At 35.3% G+C, this 18,846-nt stretch overlaps 1 protein-coding gene across 2 annotated transcripts in view; it reads left to right on the top strand.

Annotated features, from left to right (window-relative positions):
- MED13L (mediator complex subunit 13L) overlaps positions 1–18,846 on the top strand; it is a 255,644-nt gene that overhangs the window by 12,531 nt on the left and 224,267 nt on the right. The gene's annotated exons all lie outside the window — the stretch shown is intronic.

Here is an 18,846-nt window from a genome sequence, read left to right as displayed (position 1 = left end):
TGTATAGCAAATTTCATATATCCTGATGTCCGTTTTTGGTTGGACTAAAGTCATCAATAAGAAAATCCTTGGGCCCTGGCTGGGTGTGGCTCAGTTGGGTGGAGAGTAGTCCTGTAAACTGAAAGTTCACAGATTGGATTCCTGGACAGGGCACATGCCTAGTTTACGGGTTCAGTCCAGGTTGAGGCACGCCTGCACACATGCACAAGAGGCAGCTGATCCATGTTTCTCTCTCTCCCTTTCTCTCTCTTTCCCTCTATGTAAAGTCAGCAAGCATGTCCTCGGGTGAGGATACAAAGAAAAAAAAAGGTAAAAAAATAATAAAAGCCTTGGGATAAAAGTATCCTGTTGAGAAAATTTTAAGGTTTTACAAGAAGTTTGGTTTGTGAGACCACAGTTCTTACCTTTACCCTCTTAGTGTGGCTTTTTACTCATTTGAGACTGCCTACTAAGCCATCTAGTATCTATCCCATTCATGTTCTTTCAGTAATTTCTTACACAGTTGAACATTAGGACAACAGCACTCATATATTTAGGGTTTTACTTTATTGTGATCTGCCTTAATATTCAGTGTCAGGGGAGGTGCATAGGATGTTTTACCTATAGCAAGCGTGCTTTTATACTAGTTTTTTAGATTATGAGTTGCAGTGGCAAGTATTATTATTTTCTATTTTTGAATTCAAGAATATGAGATTTTTCTCAGCTTTGTTTCTGTATTCTTTAGATTACATATATGATTTTATATATTTTTTCTTTTTTTAAGTACTACATTGAAAAAAGGGAGTTGAAATTCTGTCAAAAGCATGGTGATAAAATTCTAGACCTTTAGATATTTTAGAAAAATTTACTTACATGATGATTATTCTAAACAAATAACAATAGGCACCTTTTAATTTTATAGATTTATATAACACTTGAGCAATTTAGCATTTACAGTTTATACTAGAGCATAAATCTACATTTTTAGCTACTAAGGACCATAAATATTTATCTCCTGAAATACAAGTTCTTAACTGAAGTTTAAGTTATTAAAAATACTTTTCAAAGAATATTGGTTTACATACAAAATGTAATCATCTGCATAGATTGACTTAAGTGTTGTGATCCCAAGTAGATTAAATTCATTAGTTGTCTATAAATTACTTGAGAGAGAGATATCTACGAAAATGGTATTTTGTTGCTGTTTGGTGATATGTGGTGAAACTGAGCTTTGTAACCCAGACAGATGGTGCTATTCTTGAGTCTGTCAGCAAGATCCTGTAACATTTAATTAGACAGTGGAATGATTCTCATGAGGACTCATACTTTGATATGTGTAAGCTAATAAACTGACTTCTTTAGTAAAATTTACAAATTTGATTTGAAAAAGAAGTATTTATTTGTTCTTAGGAAACTTTTCTAATGATTCTGTTAAGATGAGTAGCTTGTTTTGCTAGTATATATGATAAAACGCAAGGAATATTCTCAATGGAAAATGAATGGGACCCACCTAGGTAGGCACTTACATTCTAAAGTAACTGTAATTTTGTTGCATTTTCTCACATGGTAGGTGTGATACACTATTAAGAACTCAGAGAACTACCAATTTCCAAAAAACTGACAAATTTGGTGATACATGTTAATACTCAGTTTAGAAAATAACTACTGATTTAGATTCCTTGTGATCCACCTTACATTTTAATATTGGAATTAAAAATAGAAATATTTTAAACAGCTCAATCCAGTTTCAATACATTATGTGAAAGGAACTTTGTTTAGCTATTTTGTAAAGGTTTGAGTTTGGTGGTAATATTGTGTGGTTGGGATGAATAAATTTGTCAATTACATAAGTAATTATATAAATAATACATTAACAAGTCATACAACAATATTTTTAGATATCCTGGAAAATTATTCTATTTTTTAAAACATTTACTTACCTTTTATTTAATGCCTAGTCTTTAATAGATGGGAGACAACTGAAAGGTGATGTTTGATGCTAGATTGGATGATTTGAAGGAGTTGAAAGTTTATTCTGTATGCACAGGGGAATGCCTGAAATTGAGAATACTGACATGATGAGATTTATGATTCAGAGAGAAAACTCGAGTGGGCTCTGTGGAGTGTGGATTGTATTAGCAGAGAACTCAAAGGTGGAGAGAAGGCTCTTGGAGTAATCTAGACGTGAAAAATTATGCAGGGCGAGTAGGAATGGAGAGAAAGGAGTGGATTCAGGTAATGTTTTGGAGGGAGACTTAACAGGACTTGGTGACCAATTTCTATATATCATAGGAAACGTGTCAAAAGCCAAGCAGATGTTCTTGGTTTTATGGCACTTGCATTCTTGTGTGTGAAAATAAGGAGAACAGTTGACAACACACATGAGCTGTAGTTGTCAGCAGATTTAGACTTTGATCCCAGGTATGTACGTACGAAAGTATTCACTGAGCCTGGGTTCTTGCTGTTAAATGAAGCCGTACAGAACTCAGTTTTAAAATTACACATATACAGGAGCTGGGGTGGGGCAGAATGGCAGGCAATAGTGAAAAGAAAGTAAAATCAAACATTAGCGTTTGTAACTTGCCTATTTTGAGAAAATAATTGAAGCACTGAGAATAAGATTTCCGTCCTGAGTTGAGAGAAGAAAGATACCACGTTTCCCCATGTATAATGTGCACCCATGTTTTTGTGCACATTACACGTGGGATTATTATAGCCATTATTATACCCATGGTATATAATCATTATACCCATGTATAACGCACACCCTTATTTTTGCCTCAAAAATTTGGGTAAAAAGTGCGTATTATACACTGCAAAATATGGTATGTAAGAGAATGGATGAGTGGAGAAAAAAGATGGGGAAGAAAGACAGCAGTACTGGTGGGGGAGATGGAGATGGTGGTGTGGGTGGTGGGAATCAGAAAATTTTGGCAGGGGAAGAGCTCATTAAATTTTGATTATTTGAAATGGGCATGGAGAAACCCTGATAATGGGGGATGGGGAAGGTACCCTAAACAAGCAATTGGCTCTTTCCATCAGCCTTTACTACGTAGAGCCTCTACATTTAATAGTGGTAAACTCAGCAGATTGCAGTTTTTCCTCTACAAATCTGCTTTGGGATGTTTTCAGTTAGTTGTTTTTTAAAGGTTTGGTTGATACTAATTTCATATTGGTGAAATTTTTGGTAGGAGTGTAAAATAGACTTTATCCCTGTTTTTCGTCTTACCTTTGTGGAAATTGCCAATTTTGGGGAATTGGCATAGAGTATAGCATAGAAAGGACATTTGTAAGACTACAAAACAGTGCATTTCTTTTGTCCCTGTTCCTCATTCTGATTCTGGATTCCTTTAAATTTTCATTCCTGTCCTTTTATTCTTTGTTCGATTGTACGGTGTTTTTATAGGTTTTGAGAGTGTAATTGTTAGGCCGTGTTGTATATTTCCTCACATATTAGGAAAAGTTTTCCCTTCCTCCCTTCCTTCCTCTCTGCCCACCCCTCCATATCCCTCTTCTTTTCCAGCACATTCCTGGGCTCCCTGTGTGCTGGAGCCTCCCCTGCCCCTGTTGCACTTTTTCTTGGCAGTGCCGGTCCTCAGTTAAACACTAAAATGTACATATGCACTTCAGAACCTTTTGATGTAATCTCCTTAGTGTGCTGGGGATCCTCCGGTTGTTTTGAGTGTACTTATTGGCACAGCATGTGCTATCTATTGTCAGTCAGCTGTAGTTCATTCAGCCTTCCCATGTCGGTCGATTTTTCACTTGGCTACCCTGAAGGTAGAGAGTTGGCTTTCTTGCAGTTGTCATTTTTCTTTAATTTTTCTCCAAGTGAGGTAGTACTAATAAAATACAGAATATTTCTAAGAAATAAAACTTCCAAGAAATTAAAAATATAAAATTACCCATAATCCAGCTACTCCACTGGATCAGATTTACACCAACTCTTGTATTATTGTTAATGTGCTTGTTTATTGTACACAGATGTAATAACAGAGTAAACATAGTTCTTTATTAATCTGCACACACTAACATTTCCCATGTGGTTACAATTTTCAAAATTACAATTTTAAGAGAAAAGTCTAATTTTTATTAATTTAATAAGACATTACATAATTATTTTCAAATTCAAACAGTATTGAAGGATGAAGGTTTTCTCTCCCAGGGGAGATAACTACCAGTAGTTTAATCTTTATCATTCTAGGTTTCCCCCCACCCCCTTGCTTTTATGTATATGTTTGTCTATACACATACGCAGTTTCGAAATTATTTTTATTAGATATAGAGTAAATAAGGATAGTATGTACCAACCATAAGGTAGAAAGAACACAGTTCAATGAATACCCATGTACCTAATGGCCAGAGTAAGGAAAAGAATATTTTATCTTTCATAAAGTTAGTGCCTTTCCCTTCCCATTCTCTTTCTTCTCCCTTCAGAGGTAACTATTATCCAGAATTGTATGTTTTTTATCCCCTATTAAAAAATAGTTTTAATTATGAATGTTTAGTGTGTGTTTATATAGTTTTGAGTGTTTTTGAACTTTTTATAAATGGAGTATATTATATTCTTTTGTTACTTGCTTTTTTAGTTAAATATTAATGTTCCAGTAATGCAAAGTTGTAATTCACTGTTACACCACAGTTTATGCATTCTATTGATGATGAACATATTTGTAGTTTATTTTTATATTTTAAAGGTTTTAATTATTTTTAGACAGAGGGGAAGGGAGGAAGAAAGGGAGAGAAACATCAGTGTGTGGTTGCCTCTTGCGAGCTCCTCACTGGGGTACCTGGCCGGCAACCCTGACTGTGTGCCCTGACTGGGAGTCGAACCAGTGACCCTTTGGTTTGCAGTCTGGCACTCAATCCACTGAGCCACACCAGCCGGGGCTCATTTTTGTAGTTTAAAAAATTATAGATAGGGGCTCATTCTCCAGCTTCTCTGGCAATATGCTTTTTCTGTGAGAAACATTAGGATTCAATTTCTTTTTGTGTAATAGTAGAGTTATACATTAAATTTGATAGTTATAGACATAAGTTCTTTAAAATGTTATTATCAGCCTACACTCCTATGGACAGTACATAAATGGGCATTTCTTCTATCCTTGGCTATAGGAGGGAGGCATTTCAGAACTGGTTTGGTTACTTGGTTAAAATGAAATTTATTCATTTTAATTTTTTTCACTCTGAGCAATACAGTTTTTCAGTATTTTAATTTGTAGTTTCTTTGAGCATCTTTTCATACACGTGGGCATATGCATAATGTCAGTTTCCTTACTTTTCAAAAGCATTTAATTGCTAATAAGTCTTTTGTTTTCTTTTTTCTATTTAAAATTTCCAGCCACTCACTAATAGGAATCTTTATTACAAGTCAGACTTTTACATGTTCTGTACGCACAGTCTCATCTCAGATCTTTTGCTTCTTCTAAGAGTGCTTACTGAATGCCTGGAACTACTTCACTGCTTGCCATCTACGTGTATTTTTTCATTAAGGTCCTGTTCCCATTTTTCAGATAAGAAAACAAGAAATTTAAGTAACTTGTCCAAGTTCACACAGCCAGCAAGTGATGGAACTGAGTCCCTGACTTCAGAGTCTGAACACTTAACCAATACTTTGTATTGTATGCTCTTCTTTCTTCTAATTTAGGGCTTCTCTGAAGTTCCCCCTAGCCATTCCAAACATTGGTTTCTTTTTTTCCTGAGCCTTTTAAAAATTAACAGTGTAGACCATATGATTTAGTGCAAGCATGAAGGTAGAAATCACTGGAGCATATAGATTTGCCTGAGATTAATGGAGTGATAATATAGTTTACATTTTTTTAAAGTTTCATCAGAGATTAATGGAACAATAATACAGCCTAAAATTTCTTCCCACAGATAGGCAGATAGGTTTTTTTTTTTTTCCTCTTAGACTACTTTCTTCCAAATTGAGGAATCATTTGGAAATGAAAAGTTGGTGTAGTTCATTTTTTTGATTAGTACTGGGGCAAGGTAAAAACGTAACTGTAGGGTTTTTTCCCCCCCAAATTCATCACCTCATTAAAAGTCTTTTCGTTTTTAAAAATAAAAAGCCAGTTGCTGAAAATTTATATTTTATAACAAGCAGCTTGGAAGGAAGCATTTCAGAACTGGTGTGGTTACTTCTCAGTCGTCAAGAGACCCAGGCTCACTCTTTCTTGTTACTCCATCATCTTTAGTTTATCACACGTAGCGTATTGTCCAAGATGGCTGTTCAAACCCTAGGCATCATGGTGGCATTCTAGATAGGAGGGAGGGGGAAATCTTGGAAGTCCACACCCTTGTTTTTAAGGACACATCCAGGAAATTCCTTACAGCACATCTGGCCATTCTTAACCTCAGGGAGACTGGGGAAATGTGGTTAAGTGGGCATGTTGTTATTCCCAAGTATATGTTACTGTGGTGGAAGGAGCCATTCATGTTTGGTGAACAACTAACAAGTGTCTGCTCTACGGAGAAGTCAATATAAATTTCTGTTTATAGTCTGTTATTACCGTTGGGGAAGAAATCATCCTATTGTCACTAATGGACTCATTAAATAGTTCAGTTTCCAGAAATTTCACAAGAGTTATCTTCTAGTTAAGGTTAATAAATGTTAGTCATTAACCAGTCTTCTGATATGTTTAGTTATAAAAATAATTTTAAAAAAATTGTGTACTAGCCTTGGCTGGTGTGGCTCAGTGGATTGAGTGCCGGCCTACGAACCAAAGGGTCACTGGTTCGATTCCCAGTCAGGGCACATGTCTGGGTTGCAGGCCAGGCCCCAAGTGGAGGGGCACATGAGAAGCAACTACACATTGATATTTCTCTCCCTTCCCTCTCTCTCCCTTCCCTTCTCTCTAAAAAATAAGTAAATAAAATCTTCAAAAAAATATTGTGTACTTTATAAGAGATTCACAGTTCTACCTTAGAGATGAGCAAGATGGTACTTTGGCTATATTAAAAATAAATTTTTTCTTTGAGAGATTTTTTAAATATGGATTCTTCCCTTAATACATAAATTTCTGATTATCTTTATTGAGATATACTCTAAATACAATAAAATATACTCATTTTAAGTAAATAAGTAGTTTCAGGAATCTTGACAAATGTGTTTGTGAAACTGCAGCACCTCCAGGTAACCATGCTGTTATAATAAATTCATTTTGCTTTTTCTATAATTTTTTATAATTGAAATTATTACAGTCATCTTTATGTGGCTTCGCATTGTTATTTAAGTAGGTCATTCCTTTTTATTGCTAAGTAGTAGTTCCTTGTATCTGTATAATGCAATTTGCTTATCTGTTCATTATTGATGATTATGAACTTTCATGTACTGTTTTTTGTGTGGAGCATATATTTTTATTTCTGTAAATACAGGCATGCACTTGCTGAATCATATAGGAAATAGAGGTTTCACTTTATAAAGCACTGCTAAACTTTTAAAAAATGGTTGTGCCATGTTCTTCCCACCAGGTATATGAGTTCTAATTTCTATTCCAAGGTAGCAAAGATTTTTCTTTTATGAGTTCTTCCAGAAGTTTTATTACAGTAATTATTAGGTTTTGGTCTGTGAGTAAGTGGTCCATTTTTCAGTGTTCTTTTTGTGGTGGGAGGTAAGGGTTGAAGTTATTTCTGCATGTGACTATCTAGTTGTTCCAGCATCATTTGTTGAAAAGTCTATACTTTTCACATTGAATTATCTTGATATCACTGTCAAAAATCAATTGAGTGCATTGATGTGTATGTGTCTGCATGCATTTATTTCTTGAGTCTGTAATTCTTTTTGTTCCACATGTCTCTTATGCCAACAGTGTGCCATCATGATTACTAAGATTTTGTAGTAGGTCTTAAAATCAGGGTAAATTCTCCAACTTTCTTTTTTTTCCAGAATTGTTTTGGCTCTTATAGATACTTTGCATTTCAATATGTTTTAGAGTTAATCTGCCAATTTGTTTAAAAAAAAAAAAAAACCCTGGGGAAATTTGATTGTTATTTTGTTGAATCCATAGATCAAATTGGGGAGAATTGACATGTTAACAATTTTAGGTCTTCCAGTCCATCAACATAATCTAGCTTCCATTTCTTTAGGTCTTCGTTTTCTCTCAACGTTGATTGCAGTTTTTGGTATACAGGTCTGGGACATATGTAATTAAATTTATCTTTAGTTCTTATTTTTCAATGCTGTTATATGTAGCATTGCTTTTAAATATTATTTTTCAATGGTTTACTGCTAAATGTTGGAATACAATTAAACTTTGTATATTTATCATACGTACACCTTTTCTAAACTCAATTATTAGCTTTGGTAGCTTTTCTGTAAGGCCCTTTAATTTTTGTAAGTGCACATGATGATGCCTGCAAATAAAGATGCTGTTACAGCTTTCTTTTCAATTCTATGCCCTTTATTTCTTTTGCTTGGTTCACTGGTTAGGACCTACAATACAAAGTTCAATAGAAGTGGTAGGAGTGTACATCCTTGCTTTGTTCCAGAGTTTTTTATTTTTACATCTGTAAACAAATTTTTAATGTTCTTTAATTCTCGTACATATAGAATTTGTTTACATATTTTTTGTTTAGACAGATGATACATGTGATGTTTTAAAGAATTCCTAAATTACCACGTATGTAATTCCCCACAGATGTTACCTCTTCCTGTTTAGTATTTCTTACTTGCCTACAGATTGGATTCAGTCTAGCAACCGAGGCCACACAGTGTAGGCACACAGGCTTTGTTCCAGATTTGGCAAAAAGTGTCAAATCTTCTATCATTAATAGTTGGTGTTAGCTGTAGGTTTTCAAACATCCCCTTAAATCAGGTTCAAGAAGTTCCTTTTAATTCCTATAGTTTGCTTAATTTTCACTATGAAGAGGTATTGAATTTTGTTAAATGCTTTTTCTACATCTATTGAGATGATCATAGGTTTTGTTTTGTTAATATGGGTGATTACATTTATGCTGGACTTTTGAACTAATTCAGCTAAGCTTCAATTCCTAAGATAAACTCTATGTGTGGAGGGTGTGTTATCAATATGTGTATTGTTAGATTTGATTTGCTGATATTTTGTTACCAATTTTTATATCTATTTCATGAAGGATATCTGCATGTAGATTATCGTGTATTTCAGACTATAAGATCCACACCCCCTCCCAAATTTGTGAGGAAATTGGAGGTGTGTCTTATAGTCCAAATGTAGCTTACATTTACATTGGTGAAATATTATGTTATTTATGTTATTAAATATTTTACCACATTTTTTGCTTCAATTTTTTTTTCCCCTATTTTCCTCCTCTAAAACCTAGGTGTGTCTTATGGTCTGAAAAATACGGTACCTTTTTTTTGAGCAATGTCTTTAGTCTTAGAAGTAGTTTCTCCTCTATTTTCTAAAAAGTTTGAGTAGGACTGGTGATGTTTATTTTTTAGATGTTTGATAGAATTTTCCAGTGAAGTCATCTTTGCCTTGGAGAATGCTTTGTGGGAAGGTTTTAAATTATGAACTCCATTTCTTTAATACATATACAGCTATTCAGATTTCCTAGTCTTTGTGTGTGTGTGTGTGTGTGTATGTTTGGTCATTTAAATAATTTGTCCATTTAAGTTATAATTATTGGCATAAAGTTATTTATAATAATTGCATTATCTTTTCAGTGTCTTTAGGGTGTGAAGTAATTTCTTATTCATTCCTGATATTGGTAATTTGTCTTTTCTTTCTCTTTTGATTAAGCTAGTGAGAAGTTTGTCAATTTTTTTGCTCTTTTAAAATAACCAGCTTTTCATTTTGTTGGTTTCAATTCTTGTTTCTTCTTTCTGTTCTTGTTGAATGTTTATTTCTTCCTTATTTCTCCTTACGTTCCAAGTCATAATTGATTCGAATCTCGGCTTCCTTTCTTTCATTGTTGGTTCCCTGTATATATTTCTTTATTTCACTTAGTATAACCTTCATTTCTTCCTTTATGTTGTTGCTATACTCAAGGAGTTCTCTGAGCATCCTAACAACCAGTGCTTTGAACTCTGCATCTGATAAGTTGGCTATCTCCTCTTTGTTTTGTTCTTTTTCTGGGGTTTTGTTCTGTTCTTTCATTTGGGCAGTATTTCTTTGTCTTCTCAATTTGGCCACCTCCCTTTGTTTGTTTCTGTGTATTAGGTAGATCTGCTTTATCTTCCTGTCTTAGTAGTGTGGCCTGTGTAGAAAGGGTACCTGTAAATTGTGTGGGGTGGAGTCTTAGGTAATCTCGAGGGCTGGGCAACCCGATTCACGTGTGTGTGTGTGTGTGTGTGTGTGTGTGTGTGTGTGTGTGTGTGTGTTGGGGGTGCTCAGAGAGTGGACAGTGTCGCTGCCTGCCTTCTGGAGGCTGCCTGCCACTCACCCCTGCTTCCAGTCACTTCACCCATCTCCCGGATGCAATTGGTGCCCTTCCAGCTGCTGCCATGGGGTTTGTGTAGGTTCTAAACATTTGGGGGTCCTTTAAGCGATGAAAATCTGGCAGTTTCTTCTGCCGTCCCAAACCCCAATGGTATTTACAGTTAAAGGTAATGGGGGTTTATCTTCCTGATGTTGGAACCCTGGGCTGTGAGCCTGTCCTGTGACTGAGATCTCTCTCTCCCGAGGAATTCCTCCCGATTTTTATCCACCACATGTGAATGTGGGACCTTTTGAGCTGCGGTCTCTCTGCACTGTCTCTGCCACTCTGCCCCTCCCCCCCAATCTGGATGAATGTGGCTTCTTTAAATCCTTGGTTGTCAGACTTCCATACAGCTTGATTTTGTGGTGTTCTGGGTGTTGTTTTTGAGATATGGTTGTAATTCTTTCTATAGTTGCACAAGGATGTGAAGCATGTCTACCTATACCTACATCTTGACTGGAAATAGAAATTTCAAATTTTAAAAATATATTGATATTTCATGGCCCAGCATATAGTTTCTCTTGTTGAATGTTCCATGTGCATTTGAAAAAATGTGTATTCTGTTTTTGAGTGTAATGTTTTATAAATGTCAGTTTGCTTATGTTGGTTGATCGTGGTGTTCATGTTTTCTATATCCTTATTGATTTTCTGTCTACTTGTTCTATTAGTTGCTGAAAGAGGCCTGTTGAAATCTCCAGTTGCAATTCTGGGTTTGTCAACTTCTCCTTTTAGATATATCAGTTTTTGCTGCATATATTTTGAAGCTTTGTTATTAGGTGCCTACACATTTGGGATTTATGTCATCTTGAAGAATTGACATTTTTATTATTATGAAACTTTTTTCTTTATTCCTAGTAATAGTCCTCTTGGAGTCATCTTTAATATTAATCTAACCACTTCATCTCTCTTGTAATTTATATTTATGACATTTAAAAAAATAATTTTACCTTTTACCTAACTCGTCTTTGTATTTAAAGTGCATTCCTTGTGGGCATTATATAATTAGGCTTTTTAAAATTTTTATCGAGTCTGAGAATCAATGTCTTTTAATTGTAATAGTTAGACTATTTATATTTAATATAATAATATTGACATGGTTGGGTTTAAGTCTGCTGTCTTTTCCCCTTATCTGTCCCTTCTGTTTCTATTCATTTTTTTTGTTTTCTTGCTTGCTTCTGGATTATTGGAGTATTTTCTTATGATTCTATTTTATGTTAAAAATTGCCTTATTATATATATCTCTTTGTTATTTTTTAGGGACTGGTCAAGAGTTTCTAATATGCATCTTTAAGTTGTCACAGTTTACCCCCAAACAGTATTACATTTCTTTATTTTATAATGTATAAACCTTAAAACAGTATACTTCCAAAAGTGTTTTCCTCTGGCCTTTGTGCTGTTTGGTGTTACACATTTTTCTTCTATTTCTAGTATACATTTCACAATGCTTTATTATTTTTGCTGTAATCAGTTAATTAGCTTTTCAAGAAATGTAAAAAAATGAGAAAACATGTTTTATACTTATTTTTATATCACCTGTTTCTGGTACTTGTTGTTCTTTTATGTAGATCCAGATTTCCATCTGATATTTTCTTTGAACTATTTTAAAAACATTTATTTTAGTTAAATTTATTATAGTGCAATTCCATTGGCTTCTGTTTATCTTTTTAAAAAATCTGTATTTTATCTCCATTTTGAAGGACCTTTGTACTTGCCTAGAGTTCTAGGTACGGAGGTACTTTTCTTCCAGCGTGCTCCACCGTTTCCGGCTTACATATTTTCTGAGGAGAAGTCTGTTGTAAATATTATCTTTGTTTCTGCTTCTGTGTCTTTTTTTCTTTGAAAGCTTTTAAGATTTTTCCTTTTGTCCCTGGTTTTCAGAAATTTAATTTGACGTATTTTCATGTGGTTTCTTGTGGTTTATGTTGCTTTGGGTCCACTGAACTCCTTGGTTCAGGATTTATTGTTTGCATGAAATTTGGAGATAATTTGGCCATTATTTAAAAATTTTTTATCCTCCCCCCACCTTTTCATTCTGGGACCCTAGTTGCATATTTTGAATTTCATATTTAAAAAAAATCTTTCATTTCTGTCCTTAAGTTTTGGCTGGCAGTTACTTGTGGATGATGATGTTGTTATTGTTGTTACTACTATTTTTGAGGCTTGGTTGTTAGGCTGGGTAGGGGCAGTCTTTGTGCTAGGCCTACTTTTGAGCCATGACTCTTCTATGATCTCTATTTAGTGCCCAAGGTATATAACAATGTTTTTTCACTCTTGACTTTCAGAACTAGAGTTGTCTCTCAGCTTTGTGTGAGCTGTTAGAATAATAGCTCTCTAATCTTTCTTTGCCTGGCCCCATTGAATTTTTTTTGTTTGAATGTGCATTTATTCTAGGAAAAGTCTCAAAAAAGAACACCTGTCAGATCTCCGGAGCTCTTTTTCTGCATAGCTCTCCATTCTGGTGATCTACTCTCACAAAACTCAGCTGTGTGAGAGACCCCTAGCTCTGTGATGCCTGCTGTCTAATATCTGAAAACAGTTGTTTTGTATTTTTTTGTCTAATTTCTTAGTTTATGGTGGGAGGGCAATTCTGGTGCTTTTTATTTATAGTTTAAATGTTGTATTTGCCTGTGTTTGTTTTCCTAGTTCAGGGGCCAGAAAACATTTTCTTGTAAAACCAAGGAGTAATCATTTCAGGCTTGTGGATCATGCAGCCTTAGTTGCAACTACTTAAATCTATGGTAGAAGTAGATTTAGCATGCAAGCAGCTAAAGATAAAATGTAAATAAATGGGCAGAGTTGTGTACTAACAAAACTTTATTTACAAAAAGAAGTAGCCAACCTTATAAATCATATTTTCAAACCAACCTTTTGATGTTTGAAGCCCCATCTTGTGTTGACCTGCTTCTCCATAACCCCCCATATCTATGATTCTCAGGGATCGCAGGGGTTCTTTTTTGTGGGAGCCCTCACTGTTGTTGTTTTAATAATCAGTTTTCCATTTGATTATCTGCTACCATTTGGGTCTGGGTTGAGCACATCAATTTCATCTTCCACATACCAGTCTTTTGTAGAATTGAAGAATTTTCAAATTAATTCAACTGTGATTTTATGCTTCTATTTTATTTTTGCTGCCATGTTTCTTTGATTGAAAGGATTGAATATGAAGCATTATGGCCTCTAGCTGAATACTTTGTTCAGGCTTCCTCACTCACCTAGCCCTTCATCTGTTAATGTGTTTCACTTTATCTAGATTCCTCTCCAAGTATGAAGCTACGAGCTGAAAGTGATATTGATTAATGACTTGATAAGTAACATCTGTTGTGTAGAATCTAGATACTGTACTTTTTTTAATGTAGCTTAAGATGGCAGTAACATTTTTAGTAGTTACTTCATATTGTTTATTTGTGTGGTCAAATAAAACCTCTGAGCCCTTTTCACTCATACTTTTGTTAAACCAGTTTCCTACTTTTTATCTTTGATCATTACAATAATATTAGTAAACTGAGGGCTGAAAATAAAATTACACTGAGGGGAAAAGTTATGAATCACCAAGTATATATACACACATGTGTGCACACACATACATGCGCACATATACATATGCATGCATGCATATATTAGCATCTGTGGTATACAACTTTATTGCATGGAGAGTTATCACATTGCATTTCTCAAAACATGAAATTACCATGGTGATGGGAGCTACATGGGAGGCTCTGTGTCCTGTTGTCCTCAGCCTCTCTGCAGAGGGAATCCCTGACAAACCTCTTAGCTATGGAAGAATTTGAGCAGAGCTAGGAGGGAGGGAGCATGAAGCTGGAAGTATGTCTCTGCGCAACTGGAGTTAATAGTCCAAAAAAGGAGGAAAGAAACAGACAACAGCAACACACTATTTTAACACATGGTAAATAACCTTTTGGGTTTTGCAACACAATTTATGGGATACTGCCTTGTTTTTAAGCTTAGGAATTTGTCTAGAACCAGTCTATAAAATGATTGATTTTGTTTTATTTTTGTTGTTCTTTTTTTAAAATTAGAGTGTATTTGTACAGAGTAAAGAATCTAAATAGTTTTAGTAGGTTTATAACTAAGAGCATTCTTGCGCTTCTCCAGACACAAACATTTTCACCTTTTGTTGATTATCTTGATTCTTAAATGTTTCTGAACACTAAAACTTAGAGAGTTGAAGTTTTTAAATTCTGAATTTTCCATTATTAAAGATAAGGATTTAACTCACTCTGTCTCTTAAAAAGCAAACATACCTTTTCCATCCTTCCATTTTACCAAAATGGCTATATAGTAGTTTTTCTGTATTCAGTGTTGACATTCATTTGATTATGTTAGTGTATGGCTGAGCCATCTAGTAAACTTTGATTACCTTTTTGTGTTACTTGAATATGGTAGTTATCTTCTTTATTTTTCCTTGACTGTTTACTTTTGTGGATATTTTTAACCAATTCATCCCCAGACTTTTTGCCTATTGTATGAATCTTATTTTAAAACTTTCAGATATAAAAGGTGTTTATCAGTCTCATCTTCGTGGCAGAGTTTTTCTTGGAGCCATCTAGTCTGTCATAATCTGGGTTGGTTCCCTTCTGCAGTGGTGCATGGACAATCTAGAATCCTGTAATTATTCCCTGCAATCTGGGGGATTACGTTTTCTTCCTCCCGTGTTGAAACTATTTTCTAAATCTCGTATCATGGCTTCTTACTTGGCTGATTTCTCCTTTTGGTAGGGCATGCCTCCAGTAGCTTTCTGAGAAAAGGGTACTTTTTTATTTAAAGACTTTGCATATTAAAATGTATCAGTTCTACTTCTACACTTGATAATGTAAATTCACACAGATATCTAGTTCAGAATAATTTTTCTCTAGAATGTTGGAGTTATTGCACCATTGTCGCCTTCTGCCATTTCAGTTGAGAAGTCAGAAATCCTTCTGATTTCTCATTCTTTGTATGTGACTTCTTTTTACTCTCTGGAAGCTTGGAGGACCTTCTCTTTTTCTGAAGTGTGTTGAAAATTTATAATAATATGCCTGTTGCGAGTCTCTTTTAGTCTATTGTTCTGGAAACCCAGAGAGTTCTTTCAATCTGGAAATTCACATTCTTTTTTTCTGGAAAGTTTTCATGAATTATTTTATCAGTCATTTTCTTTTTCATTTTCTGTAGTTTCTCTTTCTGAAAGTTCTTGTATTTGATTTTGAACTTCCTGGGCCACTCCTCTAATTTTGCCCCCCACCCCCATTTTAAATTTTTATTTGTTTTACTTTCTGGGCCATTTCCAAAACCTTATCTTCCAGAGCTTCTATTGAGTTTTATCATTTCTGGCATTATTTAAAAATTTCCAATAGCTTTCTTTTAGTTCTCTGTTCTTTTCTGAAGTAGTGTCCTGTTTTTGTTTTTAAGATTTTATTTATTTATTTTTAGAGAGAGGGGAAGGCAGGGAGAAAAAGAGGAAGAGAAACATCAGTGTGTAGTTGCTTCTTGCTCGTGCCCTGCAGCGGGGAACCTGGCCCACAACCCAGGCATGTGCCCTGACTGGGAATTGAATGGCGACCCTTTGGTTGGTAGGCTGACACTCAGTCCACTGAGCCACACCAGCTAGTGCACGTCCTGTTCTTTTTTAATGGTTACACTATTTTATCTCTCTAAGAATATTGATAGATTTTTAATAAGTTTTCTTCTCTCAATGTAGTCTGTTTCCTTCAAGTTACATTTCTACTTGTTTTTGTCTCTATAATTTCTTAGTGGTTTCCCTTAACTATTTTGTGATTTCTGCTTGTCTGTTCATGCTTAGGAATGGTAGACTAAAAACTACTTGGAAGTTCTGATTATATGAATGGCTTTTGTTTACTGTGCACTTTGATCTGGGTGAACTCTTTACTTGAGGAACCTCTGATGTCAATATCTTGAGGTCTTTTCTCTTGAGCTGGTCCAATGATCCAGAGAACTTTTTCAGACTTTTTTCTGAGGGCAAAGGACGGGCTGCCAGCTTTCTGGGTGCTTAGAGGGAGTTGGTGGGGGAGTCGTTTTTGACACTCATTCTGTACATGTTCACCTAATGCACTGTTTTTACTCTGGTTACCTGCTTTCAGTTATGTCTGTGTCTCCCTGTCCAGACTCCTCTGTTCTACTAGACCCAGAGAATACCCTTTTTTAATGGTTGCACTATTCTGTCTCTTTAAGAATATTATTATAAATTATTTGCTGGGTTAAGGATAGGCAGTGGGGAGGGTACCTGGGTTCTGAGTGCCTTCTAAGCAGACTTCAGGCAGCTTTCCTTATTTTATCTCCTCTCTGCCTTGCAACCCTGCTTCCACAGGTGCCTATATTTATAATTCCTGAGGCTGAGGGGATTTTGTGTAAATTGGGTCATTTCTTTGCTTTCTCCACAGCTAGGATTCAGCTTTCTCAAGTATTCTGTGTCTTTACCTCTTGAGCATCTATCTGCTTCTTAGCTTTCAAAATCTTGAAACGTTGATGCTGTCATCTCCTCTCCTACCTACCATTGTGATTTTATAATTTAAGGAAGAAAAACCGACCCCAACCCCCCAACCCCTAAAAAGAAAACGAACTTTTTTACTGATGTTTTTTAGAGGGATTTAAGTGAGAGCGAAAGCAGATGTGTGTGTTTACTCTGCCGTCTTTACCTGGAGCTGATTAGTTATGTTTTAACAGAAGTTTTCTATTATCCTGACTTTCCCCTCCTCCTCTGAATTGAGTTAAGAGGTGACTTAATTTGTTTATTGTATGTTTTCTCTGATCTACTAGAACTGTAACCCTATCACAGGAGGAAGTGCGGTGAAGCAGACTTGGAATTTCCTATGCACTCATGTTAGCCCCAAATGATCACATCTGCCTATTCTATACACTAACTAGATTCTTGCCCAGGAATGATATGAAGCTAATTGCTTTGTAGTTTGAGAAATATTCCTTCAGCTTTCTTAAAAATTTGAATGTCTTGTGGCAGCCTTCCTATTCCTACTGATCACTAAGGCATCTAATAAGGGTTCAGTCTCATTTACAAGTTGCCTTTGTGAGCAGGATAATTAGCCTGGGCCAGGAGACTTGAACTCATTATAGTATCTAGGTCAACCATATCACTTTACTGGTAGGGAAGCTGAGGTGCCCCGAGATAGAGATTTTCTAATATTATATATGTAAATAGTTGAAAAAGCAGGACTTGAATCTAGACCTCCAGCCACTGTTCTCCCCATGGTACTACACCCTGGGTTCATTGTTATCAAGGCCTGTTAGTTTGACTCTGTTGCATGACCTCTGAAAACAGTTTTAACTCTGGAGAGCCACGTTGCAAGTGTAATATATGCTGTTGGTCATGAGGGATCTGATTGTGATGGGTCAGTGCAAATAAATGACCTCCTCTGGGAGAAGTTATCAGCTCATTTTCTATGTGTAGTACTTAACAGAAGAGGACATTAAGAATCAATATAAATTTTCTTTAAAAACACTCATGCTGTTAGAAAGTGCATTTATCCTGATTCTATTGTAATCTACTTAATTTGAACCATTCTGAACTGACCGTAGTGGCCTTCTGTTTAGGCTAGGGCAATCTCTGTCAATTAAGTTCAGTTTTCTGAGGACCTTGACTACCTACGTATACAACAGATACCAGCCATCGCTGAGAACATTTCCCTCCAGTCCCTCTTGCTATTAGAAGGGTTATTTTCTTGGCTTGTTACGTGTATTCTCTAAGAATTAGCTTGTGTAGACACAGTCTTAGAGTGGTAACATGTAAAAGAAGGCATATAATTATCTCAGTGAAATAAAAATATCTCTTCTATTCATAGGATGGTGTGTGGGCACCCTTATACTAGTTTTCTTAATACCTCATGAAGACTAAAGAAAGATTTATGAACTTTCTTAAATTAGAAAATATGGCCATGAGCTCTTGTCATTGCTAAATTGAGTTGATGACAGTTTCTTTGTACTATTTTATAATCCTCTAGAGCTAATTTTTACCATTAGCGCTATGAAGCAGCATGGCAGAGTGGAAAGAATTTGTGCTTTAAATTCAGTTATGCTTTACATTTAGTTATATTTGGGATCTGCCATTTGCTGCTTATGTGGTTGTGGAAGAATTATTTAACCTGAGTCCTAATATCTTTAGTTGTATGTTTGTGAAGTTTAGAACTTACATGTGAAGACCCTACTATGGTGCCTCATGTTAGAAATTATTTGCGAAGACCATAGGATGGTGCCTGGTGTTAAATTGGTGATGATGGTTATGGCTATATTATCTATATATATGCATACTGTTTTCTCCTTGATTCTGTATTTTAAATACCATGTAACTTTAAACTTACATTAAATTTAATTATGGATTGTTCCTCTTTGACAATGAGAAATACTGCATTTGGGGGGATAATTTGCCTCTAGAATATTTACAGTGTTGCTTTATAATTTTGAAATTATTAAAGAATTTTGAGTCTTGGAGATATATACATT

This window comes from Desmodus rotundus, chromosome 7, assembly GCF_022682495.2.
Source record: "Desmodus rotundus isolate HL8 chromosome 7, HLdesRot8A.1, whole genome shotgun sequence".
Taxonomy (NCBI): domain Eukaryota; kingdom Metazoa; phylum Chordata; class Mammalia; order Chiroptera; family Phyllostomidae; genus Desmodus; species Desmodus rotundus.
Note: the sequence above shows the minus strand (reverse complement) of the source record. Positions and strands in the feature narration are given on the sequence as shown.